Source organism: Panthera pardus, unplaced genomic scaffold, assembly GCF_024362965.1.
Source record: "Panthera pardus isolate Hobbes unplaced genomic scaffold, ASM2436296v1 HiC_scaffold_1, whole genome shotgun sequence".
NCBI lineage: Eukaryota > Metazoa > Chordata > Mammalia > Carnivora > Felidae > Panthera > Panthera pardus.
Window position 1 is genome coordinate 3,553,241 of NW_026526654.1, and position 11,658 is coordinate 3,564,898.

An 11,658-nucleotide genomic window follows, 5' to 3' on the forward strand; every position below is an offset into this window, starting at 1 on the left:
GATGGCTCAAACAAAGTGGTTTGGACACCTGGTCCATGGAGGAGAGACTAGGGTGTCACCATTTTCTCCCCATCACCAACAAGAGGGAGACTTCAGTGAATGGACAGCAGGGCCCACAGTGGAGGTGGGACCTGTCTACAACAAACAATGCCCCTCTGCACCTGGTAACTGCACATCTACTGGAGCGGGATTGATGCTGATGAATCAGACAGCCCCTCCTCCAGACCAGCACTGTTGCATTGCCTGATTTAATTTTTGGACAGTTATTATATAGATATATTTTTCCTTCCTTTTCTCCTTCTTATCTCTTCCCTCCTCTAGTCTGATTACTCTGGTGGTTGGTTTGTTTAAGCAGACATATTTAATCCATTCTCTTGATACATGTTCCACACCTCCTTCTTTATTCTCTTTTCTCTCTCTCTCTCTGGATTAAGCCTTATAGTTTCTCTGTTTGGATAACTCTATTTTATTTTTATTTTCCTGGCCTTCTTCTTTATTTTTCTTTTTCTCTCTCTGGATTAAGCCATATGGTGGTTCTGCTCAATTTTCATTCTTCCTTTTCCTTGCCCCTGTCATGTCTTTCTTTGTATGGGATAAGGCCTCTTCCATCAGCACTGTCTCCACCCTGTTGTTTACTTGTAGCTGGTGTTTCCGTTTTTGTTATTATTTTATTTGTTTATGTTTATTTGTGTTGGAGCATTTTTGTTTTCTGTTTCTGTTTTGTTTGTTTTCTTCTTGTTTTCCTTTCCATGACTACTTCAAGGAACAAATCAAGGAGCACCTAGTAGAGGGTTCAAAACATCACTATGAGTAGGGAGATAAAGTAACCAAAGTCACAACAGACAGCGAGTAACACTTTCCAAAAAAACACCTCCTAAAGGGCCAGGACCTGATGGTGTATGACCCCTCTTTACTATAGTAGTGCTCGCAGGTGCAGGACACATAAAAAGCTTTTAAAACACATAAGGGACAGAAAACTAGCCAAAATGATGAAACGGAAGAATTCCCCTCAAAATAAATTCCAGGAAGAAATGACAGCTAAAGAATTGCTCAAAACAGATATAAACGATATAACTGAACAAGAATTTAGTATAATATTCATAATATTAATTGCTGGACTTGAAAAAAGATAGAAGATAACAGAGAATCTATTGGCACAGAGATCAAGGAACTAAAACATAGTCATGATGAATTTAAAAATGTTGTAAATAAGGTACAAAATAAACTAGAGGTGGTGACAGCCAGAATGAAGAGGCAGAGGGGACAATAGGTGAAATAGAACATAAAATTATGGGAAAAAAATGAAACAGAAAAAGAGAGATTAAAAAAAAATTCTGGGTCAGGAGGGGAGAATTAGAGAACTAAGTGACTCAATGAAATGGAACCATATCCGTATCACAGGAATTTAAGAAGTAGAAGAAGAGAGAGAAAGGGACCAAAAGTGTGCTTGAACAAACCATATCTGAGAACGTCCCCAATATGGAGAAGGAAACAGACATTGAAATCAAGGAGGCACAGAGAACTCCCTTCAGACGAATTTGAATCGATCTTCTGCATGATATATAATCGTGGAACTGGCAAAATACAAAGATAAAGAGAGAATTCTGAAAGCAGCCAGGGATAAACTGACCTTAACGTACAAGTGTAGACACATAAGGGTAGTAGAAGACCTATCTACTGAAATTTGGCAGGCCAGAAATGAGTGGCAGGAGATTTTCAATGTGCTGAATATGAAAAATATGCAGCTATGAATCCTTTATCCAGAAAGCCTGTCATTCAGAATAGAAAGAGAGATAAAGGTTTAAAAAAAAAAAACCTGAAGGAAATCATCACCACTAAACCAGCCCTACAAGAGATCCTAAGGGGGGACTCTGTAAGTATTGCAAAGACCACAAAGGACCAGAGACACCACTATAGGTATTAAACCTACATATAACAAAATTACTCTAAACCTATATCTTTCAATAATAACACTGAATGTAAATGGACTAAATGCTCCAACCAAGAGACAAGAGGGTATCAGAATGAATTAAAACAAACAAACAAACAAACAAAAACAAACAAACAAAAAAAGCAAAAAACAAAAAAAAAAAACAAAAAAAACAAGACCCATCTTTTGCTGTATACAAAAGACCCATTTTACACCTAAGGATGCTTTCAGATGGAAAGTGAGGGGATAGAGAACCATCGATCATGATACTGGAAGTCAGAAGAAAGCTGGAGTAGCCATATTTATATCAGACAAACTAGATTTTAAACTAAAGGTTGTAACAGGAGATGAAGAAGGGTGCTGTATAATAATTATGTGTCTATCCATCAAGAAGAGCTGACAATTATAAAATGTTTATGCACTGAATTCAGAGGCACCCAAATATGTAAAATAATTAATCACAAACCTGGAAAATCTTATTGATAGGAATATGGTAATTGTTGGGGACTTTAATACTCCACTTACAACAATGGACAGATCATCTAGACAGAAAATCAGTAAAGAAACAATGGCCCTGAATGATACACTGCACCTGATGGACTTGATAGATATATTTAGAACTTTTCATCCTAAAGCAACCAATATACATTCTTCTCAAGTGCACATGGAACATTCTCTGAGATAGATCACATACTGGGTCGCAAAACAGTCCTCAATAAATATAAAAGAATTGAGATAATACCATGCACACTTTCAGATCACAATGCTATGAAGCTTGAAATCAACCACAGGAAAAAGTTTGGAAAAACTCCAAATGCATGGAGGTTAAAGAACATCCTATTAAAAAATGAATGGATCAACCAGGTAATTAAAGAAGAAATTTAAAAATATATGGAAACAAATGAAAATAATAACAATCCAAACCCTTTGGGATGCAGCAAAGGTAGTCTTAAGAGGAAAATACATTGCAACCAGGCCTATCTCAAGAAATAAGAAAAATCCCTAATACAAAATCTAATATCACACAATAAAGTAAACAGAAGCTGAACAGCAAAGACACCCCAAACCCAGAAGAAGAAGAGAAATAATAAAGATCAGAGCAGAAATAAACAATATAGAATCCATAAAAACAGTAGAACAGATCAGTGAAACTAAGAGTTTGTTTTTTAAAAAAAATAAACAAAAGTGATAAACCCCTAGCCAGAGTTTTCAAAAAGAAAAAAGAGAAAACCCAAATAAATAAAATCACAAATTAAAATGGATTTATCACAACCAATCCCTCAGAAATATAAGCAATTAATGGAGAATACTATGAAAAAATTATATGCCAACAAACAGGACAACCTGGAAAAATCGATAAATTTCTAGACACCCAGACACTACCAAAACTCAAATGGGAAGAAATGGAAAATTTGAACAGAGCCATAACTAGTAAAGAAATTGAAACAATTATCAAAAATCTCCCAGCAAATAAGAGTCTTGGACCAGATGGCTTCCCTGGGAAATTCTACCAGACATTTAAAGCAGACCTAATACCTATTCTTCTCAAGCTGTTTCAAAAAATAGAATTGGAAGGAAAACTTCCAGACTCATGCTATGTAGCGAGCATTACCTTGATTCCCAAACCAGACAGAGACTCCACAAAAAAAGGAAAACTACAGGCCAATATCCCTGATGAACATAGATGAAAAAATTCTCAACAAGATACTAGTAAATCGAATTCAACAGCATAAAAAGAATTATTCACCATGATCAAGTGGGATTCATTCCTGGGCTGCAGGCCTGGTTCACTGTTCGCAAATCAATCAGTGTAATATCGTAAATCAATCAGTGTAATACATCACACTAATAAAAGAAAGGATAAGAACCATATGATCCTGTCAATAGATGCAGAAAAAGCATCTGACAAAATTCAGCATCCTTTCTTAATAAAAACCCTCAGTAAAGTCGGGATAGAAGGAACATACTTAAACATCATAAAAGCCATAATGAAAAGTCCACAGCTAATATCATCCTTAATGGGGAAAACTGAGAGCTTTCCCCCCTGAGATCAGGAACATGACAGGGATGTCCACTGTCACCACTGTTGTTTAACATAGTGTTGGATGGCATAGTATCAGCAATTGGACAACAAAATGAAATAAAAGGCATCCAAATTGGCAAAGGTGAAGTCAAGCTTTCACTTTTTGCAGATGACATGATATTATACATGGAAAACTTGATAGACTCCACAAAAAGTCTGCTAGAACTGATACATGAATTCAGCAAAGTTGCAGGATACAAAATTAGTGTACAGAAATCAGTTACATTCCTATACACTAATAATGAAGCAACAGAAAGACAAATAAAGAAACTGATCCCATTCACAATTGCACCAAGAATCATAAAATACCTAGGAATAAACCTAACCAAAGATGTAAAAGATCTGTATGCTGAAAACTATAGAAAGCTAATGAAGGAAACTGAAGAAGATATAAAGAAATGGAAAAAAAACATTCCGTGCTCATGCATGGGAAGAATAAATGTTAAAATGTCAATACTACCAAAAGCAATCTACGCATTCAATGCAATCCCAATCAAAATTGCACCATCATTCTTCTCGAAGCTAGAACAAGCAATCCTAAAATTTGTATGGAACCACAAAAGACCCCGAATAGCCAAAGTAGTTCATCTATTTTTTTTTTAATTTAGGTAGTTAGCATATAGTGCATCAATGATTTCAGTAGTAGATTCCTTAATGCCCTTTACCCATTTAGCCCATACCCCCTCCCACAACCCCTCCAGTTACCCTTTATTTGTTCTCCATATTTAAGAGTCTTTTATGTTTTTGTCCACCTCCCTGTTTTTTTATATTATTTTTGCTTCCCTTCCCTTGTGTTCATCTGTTCTGTGTCTTAAAGTCCTCAAATGAGTGAAGTTATATCATATTTCTTTATCTGTGATGGATTAATTTCACTTAGCATAATACCCTCTAGTTCCATCCACGTAGTTGCAAATGGCAAGATTTCATTCTTTTTGATTGATGAGTAATACTCCATTGTATACATATACCACATCTTCTTTATCCATTCATCCATTGATGGACATTTGGACTCTTTCTATACTTTGGCTATTGTTGACAGTGCTGCTATAAACATTGGGGTGCATGTGTCCCTTCTAAACAGCATACCTGTATCACTTGGATAAATACCTAGTAATGCAATTTCTGGGTTGTAGGGTAGTTCTATTTTTAATTTTTTGAGGAACCTCCATACTGTTTTCCAGAGTGGCTGCACCAGTTTGCATTCCCACCAACAGTGCAAAAGAGATCCTGTCTCTCTACATCCTCACCAACATCTGTTGTAGCCTGAGTTGTTAATGTTAGCCATTCTGACAAGTGTGAGGTGGTTTCTCATTATGGTTTTGATATGCATTTTTTTTTGTTTTGGACAAATTTCTCTGTTTTCTCATTTTGTCTAAGTGTCAGGACTAACCAAGTCATCCAAGTTTCCTATTTTTGAAGGTAATGGCTCTATGAAGCAAAGGTCTTGTAGTGCTCTGCAGTGTAGTATGCCTTATTCCCAAGAGCCTGGGGCTTCAGGAAGAGTCTCCTCTTCGTCCACTTTCTGTTTTGTGCTATCTTCTTTATCCTTTAGGCCAGTCATTTACACTGGCTCTCTTTTTGTATTGTGGGTAGTGTTTTGTCTCTGTGCTGAATATTGTGAGTTTTAGATAGGCGTGCTCTGCTCAGCTTGTGAAATGAGATCTGTTGCTACCATTGCAGGATTGAGGCCCTGCAAAACTGCTGGGTCAGGAGACAGTGTGGACAAGAGTTTGAGCTTGTCTTCTGTAAGGGGGGATCTTCTGAGTTGGGACTGAGGCAAACATGACTGAGAATGGGGTTCCACCGGAGAACAGGGGTGCAGGGCTTTTAGTAAGCAAATTAGGTAGAGAGTGTTATTGGCTGCATTGGTTTCTACAGTTTGCCTTGTGTTTATGTTGAGGAGTGGGAAAGAGAAATGGTGCCTGCTGGTTCCCCTGTTCTTAGAGTGTTTTCTCCATGAATGCTGCCTCTCTGCAACAGGCTCTGACATGAGTAATTTCCCCACTGTGTGTCCGGACACTCTTCAGATCACTGTTTCCCTGTGGTATGTCCTTGGGTTGTCCTTCTCTGCCTGAGCAGCCCCAATGCCTCCAGGCTCTAGCCAAGCCAAACAGACTGATATTTAGAACTAGAGGTTTTAAGCCTGCTGGCTTCAAAACCACAAAATTCAGTGACTATTGCTCTGCAAGCCAATTGCTATAGGAATTCATTTTCTCCTTGCAACTCTCCTGTGTGTTAGTCTGTTTCTGACCTGTCTCAGAGACTGGGGTTCCCTCCCCAACTCAGCAGCCAAGATCTGTATCTTTCCCAAACCACATGTCTGCCTTCAGTGTAGCCTGTTCTCTACCTTTAGTTATGGATTTTTTTCTGCCAGTCTGCAGGTCAATTTCTGAGGTATTTAGTATGATCTGATAGGTATTTGGTTGTATTTGTGGACTGAGGGAGCTAGGGTCCTCGTACCCTGCCACCATCTTCCCTTTCCCCAGATCAACATTTCTAATAAAAATTTAGCAGATTTTATACGTTAAAGTAATACTAAATATCAAAGACAGTATAAAAATAATGTAAAAATCACATCAATAATCTTGTATTGGTTACATACAAAGTGATAATATTAGAGAGTACTAGGATAATTAATATACTGCTAAAACTAATGGAGCTGTTTTATTTAACTTTTAAATATGAGTAGTCAAAAATTTACAATTCCTTATGTAGGTCATATTATATCTCTATTGGATAGCCCTGCCAGGTACTATTTATCTGGGCACACTTTTATCTTTCTGCCCTAGGGATGTTTTCATTCTGTCAGCAACGGTAGACAGTTTATTGATTAGACCACTAGTCCTTTTTCGTCTCATTCTTAAGAACACTTAAAAACTGCTATAGAACCAACCCAATTTGAAAATTATGCTCATATGAATAGGTTTTACAATTATCTGATGCATAACCTACTCTATAATCAACCACTGACAGCTATCTCAAAAGGGAAGTTTTGTTATCTGAAACCTGTCCTGCAACACTATTTTCTTGATTAAGAGATTCAGGATTTATACTTTCTGATTCCTTGGAATCCACTAAGCCCTTCATTTCTTTCACTCTTTAACCAGGTGATGTCACTTTCTTGCAGCTCATGATGAAATTTTTTAAAAATCAATATTGATTTGTACACTGGTTTCTGTAGCTTAACTATACTCATTCACAACGTTGTTTCCTTAAGTTTAACTGAACATGTAAAAGAGACGCAGTCAGCTGTCTCATTTGCCATCAGGTAAGAGTGAATGTGTATCCTAATTCTGTAAGTCCTCAATATGAGAATTGGATAATACTGATGTTCACCGAGATTCTTTTAAAAATTTATCTGCAGTTAAATATGCAGTGAAATTTTATACACGGTTTATGAAATTTTACTACACGAACTATTTCCTATCACAATCTCTTAATGCCATTATGAAATGTAATGCTGTGCTTATATAGAGTGAGCCTCATGACTTTGGAGGCTTAGGTCATCATCTTCCTGTCCCATGTGGAAAGGAAAAGTAGTGAGTGCCTAAATTCCTAGCTATATAAGATGCTGCTAAAGAAAGTCCCTTATCTCCCACAACATCCCAAATATTAAACAGATAGTTCTATGACTGGGGGTGGGGGAAAAAGATCAGGAGGAGGCAGATACTAACAGTAGAATCCATTATCAGGGTGTGGCTCCTGTTGAATATATTATGGATTCTACTAGAAGTTGGAAAAACCTTGCCCCAAACTCCCCAACTGGTTTCAGGGTTCCTCAAGACCCCAAGTGCCAAAAAACCATTTTCCCCCATTCTGTGGCCAGCACCAGGTTGAGAGAGACTATGTGCAGAAAAGAATTTAGGGTCTGCAGGCAAACTTAAAAACTTGAAGTGTGACACCACTCTCAGGAAAACAAAATATAGTTTATCAGCAGCCAGCTTGTTGTCCTGTAGTTTGATAGACGATATACAGACCCTAAGAATTCTGCCAAAAGAGGGAGCAGGAAACATGGAGAAGGTGTGTCTGTATAAAGTCAGAGAAAGTTTCAGAATTTACAACAGGACTGACAATAGGTCCCTCTCAACTAAAGGCAATTTACAAAGATCGAAGGAGGTGACTGCTACTTCAATTGTGAAAGCTGCAACACACAATTCTAAGGAAACAAAAGCCAGGTAAACATAACATAACAGGAAAACACAATAATTCTCCAGTAACCAAACCCAAAGTTATAGAGATCTGTGATTTACCAAAGAGTTTAAAATAGCTATGTTAAAAAAAAAAAAAACTCAATGAGATACAAAAAAAGAGTGAGATTTCAGGAAAACAATACATGAGAAGAAAGACAAATTAAATCAAGAGATAATGATAATAATGATAATAATAATAATAATAATAATAATAATAAACCACCAAGCAGAAATTCTGGAGCTAGAAAATTTAATAAATACAGTGAAAAATGCAATAGATAGCATCAAAATCAGAGTAGCTCAAGCAGAAGAAATTATCATATTTAGAGGATAGAAACTTTTAGGTAACAGTCAAAAGAGAGCAAAGTAAAAAAAGAATTAAAAAAAAGAAAAAAAGGGAAAAAAAGTGAAGGAAGCCTAGGTGATCTATAGGACTTTATCAAAAGAAATTATATTCAAACGATTTGTGTGCCAGAAGTAGAGAAGAAGGGAGCAGATAGCCTATTTAAAGAAATAATAGCTGAAAGCATCTCAAAACAGGGAAGAGCTTAGATATTCAAGTTCACAGACTGAATAGTTTCATTATTTCAATCTAAAATCATCTTCTCTAGGGGAGCCTGGGTGGTTCCATTGGTTACGTGTCTGACTTAATTTCAGCTCAGGTTATGTTCTCACAGTTCATGAGTTCAACACTCATGTCAGGCTCTGCACAGACAGCACGGAGCCTGCTTGGGATTCTTTTTGTACTCCCTCCCTCCTGCTCATGTTCTCTCCCTCTCTCCCCCACCTTCATTCAAACATAAATAAACATTAAGAAAAAAATAAAATGATCTTCTCTAAAATACATTATAGTAAAACTTCCAATATTCAAAGTTAAAGTGAGAATCTTAAAAGCATCAAGAGAAAAACTATAACCTACAAAGGAGCTCCCATAGACTATCAATAGATTTGTGAACAGAAACTTATAGGCCAGGAGATGATGGTATAATATAGTCAACCTGCTGAAAGAAAAATATTGTCATTCAATAATACTATATCCTGCAAAGTTATCCCTCAAAAATAAAGGAGAAATAACGACTTTCCCAGAGAAACAAAAGCTGAGTTAGTTCAGCAGCACTAGAACTGCCTTACAAGAAATGCCAAAAAGAGTTCTTGAAGATGAAAAAAAGACGCTAATTAGTAACATTAAAACATGAAAATACACAACATCTTGTTAAAGGTAAATATATAGCCAAACTCAGAAAACTGAAAAACGATACTGTAACTATGTGTTAACCATTTAACTGAAGTGTAATGGCTAAAGGTCAAGAGTATTAAAATAATTATAGCAACTATAATTTGTTCATAAATATACAATAAATAAGAGGTAAATTTTGAGATTAAAATATGAAAATCAGGGAATAAAAGTGTACAGTTTTTGTATACAAATAAAAGTAAGCTGCTATTACTGTAAAATAGATTTATATCTATAAAGTGTTTTATATAAGTCACATGGTATCCACAGAGCAAGAACTTTATTAGTTTCACAATTGATAAAGTGAATCAGAGGATAACTGCAAAAAATCACTGATTCACTAAGGAAAGCAGCAAGAGAAGATAAAGAAACAAAGGAAGTATAAAAGAGCAAGAAAGCTATCAGTAAGTCTTCTCTTACCAATAATTACTTTAAACATAAATGGATGAATTATTTAATCTAAAGTCACAGAGTGGCTAGATAATTAAAAAAAAAAGAAACAAAACACAAGATCCAACTGTATGTTGTCAACAAGAGGTTCACCTCACCTTTAAAAACACACATAGTCTTAGGGTGAGTGGTGGAAAAATATATTCCAAGCAACTGGAAAACAAAAGACAGTGAAGGCTAGCTACAATTATCTCAAATTAGACTTTAACTCAAAACTACTAAAAAATAAAAAAAATCATTGTATAAAAATAAAAGGGTTAAATCATCAAGAGGCTATTAACAATTATAAATATATGCACATTCAACATTAGAAAACATGTATATTCTTTTCTTTTACACTTGATGTTTCAGTATATCTTTTTTTACTTTAACTTTATTTATTTTTTTTTAATTTACATCCAAACTAGTTAGTATATAGTGAAGCAATGATTTCAGGAGTAGATTGTTTAATGTCCTTTACCCATTTAGCCCATCCCCCCTCCCACAACCCCTCCAGCAACCCTCAGTTTGTTCTCCATATTTATGAGTCTTTTTGTTTTATCCCCCTCCTTGTTTTTATCTTATTTTTGTTTCCCTTCCCTTATGTTCATCTGTTTTGTCTCTTAAAGTCCTCATATGAGTGAAGTCATATGATTATTGTCTTTCTCTGACTGACTAATTTCACTTAGCATAATACCCTCCAGTTCCATCCACGTAGCTGCAATTGGCAAGGTTTCTTTCATTTGATTGCTGAGTAATACTCCATTGTATCTATATACATCTTCTTTATCCACTCATCCATCGATGGACATTTGGGCTCTCTCCATACTTTGGCTATTGTTGATAGTGCTGCTATAAACATGGGGATGCATGTGTTCCTTCGAAACAGCACACCTGTATCCCATGGATAAATGCCTAGTAGTGCAATTGTTGGGTCGCAGGGTAGTTCTATTTTTAGTTTTTTGAGAAACCTCAATACTGTTTTCCAGAGTGGCTACATCAGTTTGCATTCTCACCAACAATGCAAAAGAGATCCTCTTTCTCCACATCCTCACCAACATCTGCTGTTGCCTGAGTTGTTAATGTTAGCCATTCTGACAGGTGTAAGGTGGTTTCTCATTGTGGTTTTGATTTGTATTTCCCTTATGATGAGTGATGTGGAGCATTTTTTCATGTGTTGTTTGGCCATCTGGATGTCTTCTTTGGAGAAGTGTATATTTATGTCTTTTGCCCATTTCTTCACTGGATAATTTTTTTTTGGGTGTTGAGTTTGATATGTTCTTTGTAGATTTTGGATACTAACCCTTTATCTGATATGTCATTTGCAAATATTTTCTCCCATTCTGTTGGTTGCCTTTTAGTTTTGCTGATTGTTTCCTTTGATGTGCAGAAGCTTTTTATTTTGATGAGGTCCCAGTAGTTCATTTTTGCTTTTCTTTCCCTTCCTCCAGAGACGTGTTGAGTAAGAAATTGCTGCGGGCAAGATCAAAGAGGTTTTTGCCTGCTTTCTCCTCGAGGATTTTGATGGCTTCCTATCTACATTGAGGTCTTTCATCCACTTTGAGTTTATTTTTGTGTCTGGTGTAAGAAAGTGGTCCAGGTTCATTCTTCTGCATGTCACTGCCCAGTTTTCCCAGCACCACTTGCTGAAGAGACTGTCTTTATTCCATTGGATATTCTTTCCTGCTTTGTCAGAGATTAGTTGGCCATATGTTTGTGGGTCCATTTCTGGGTTCTCTATTCTATTCCATTGATCTGAATGTCTGTTCTTGTGCCAGTACCATACTGTCTT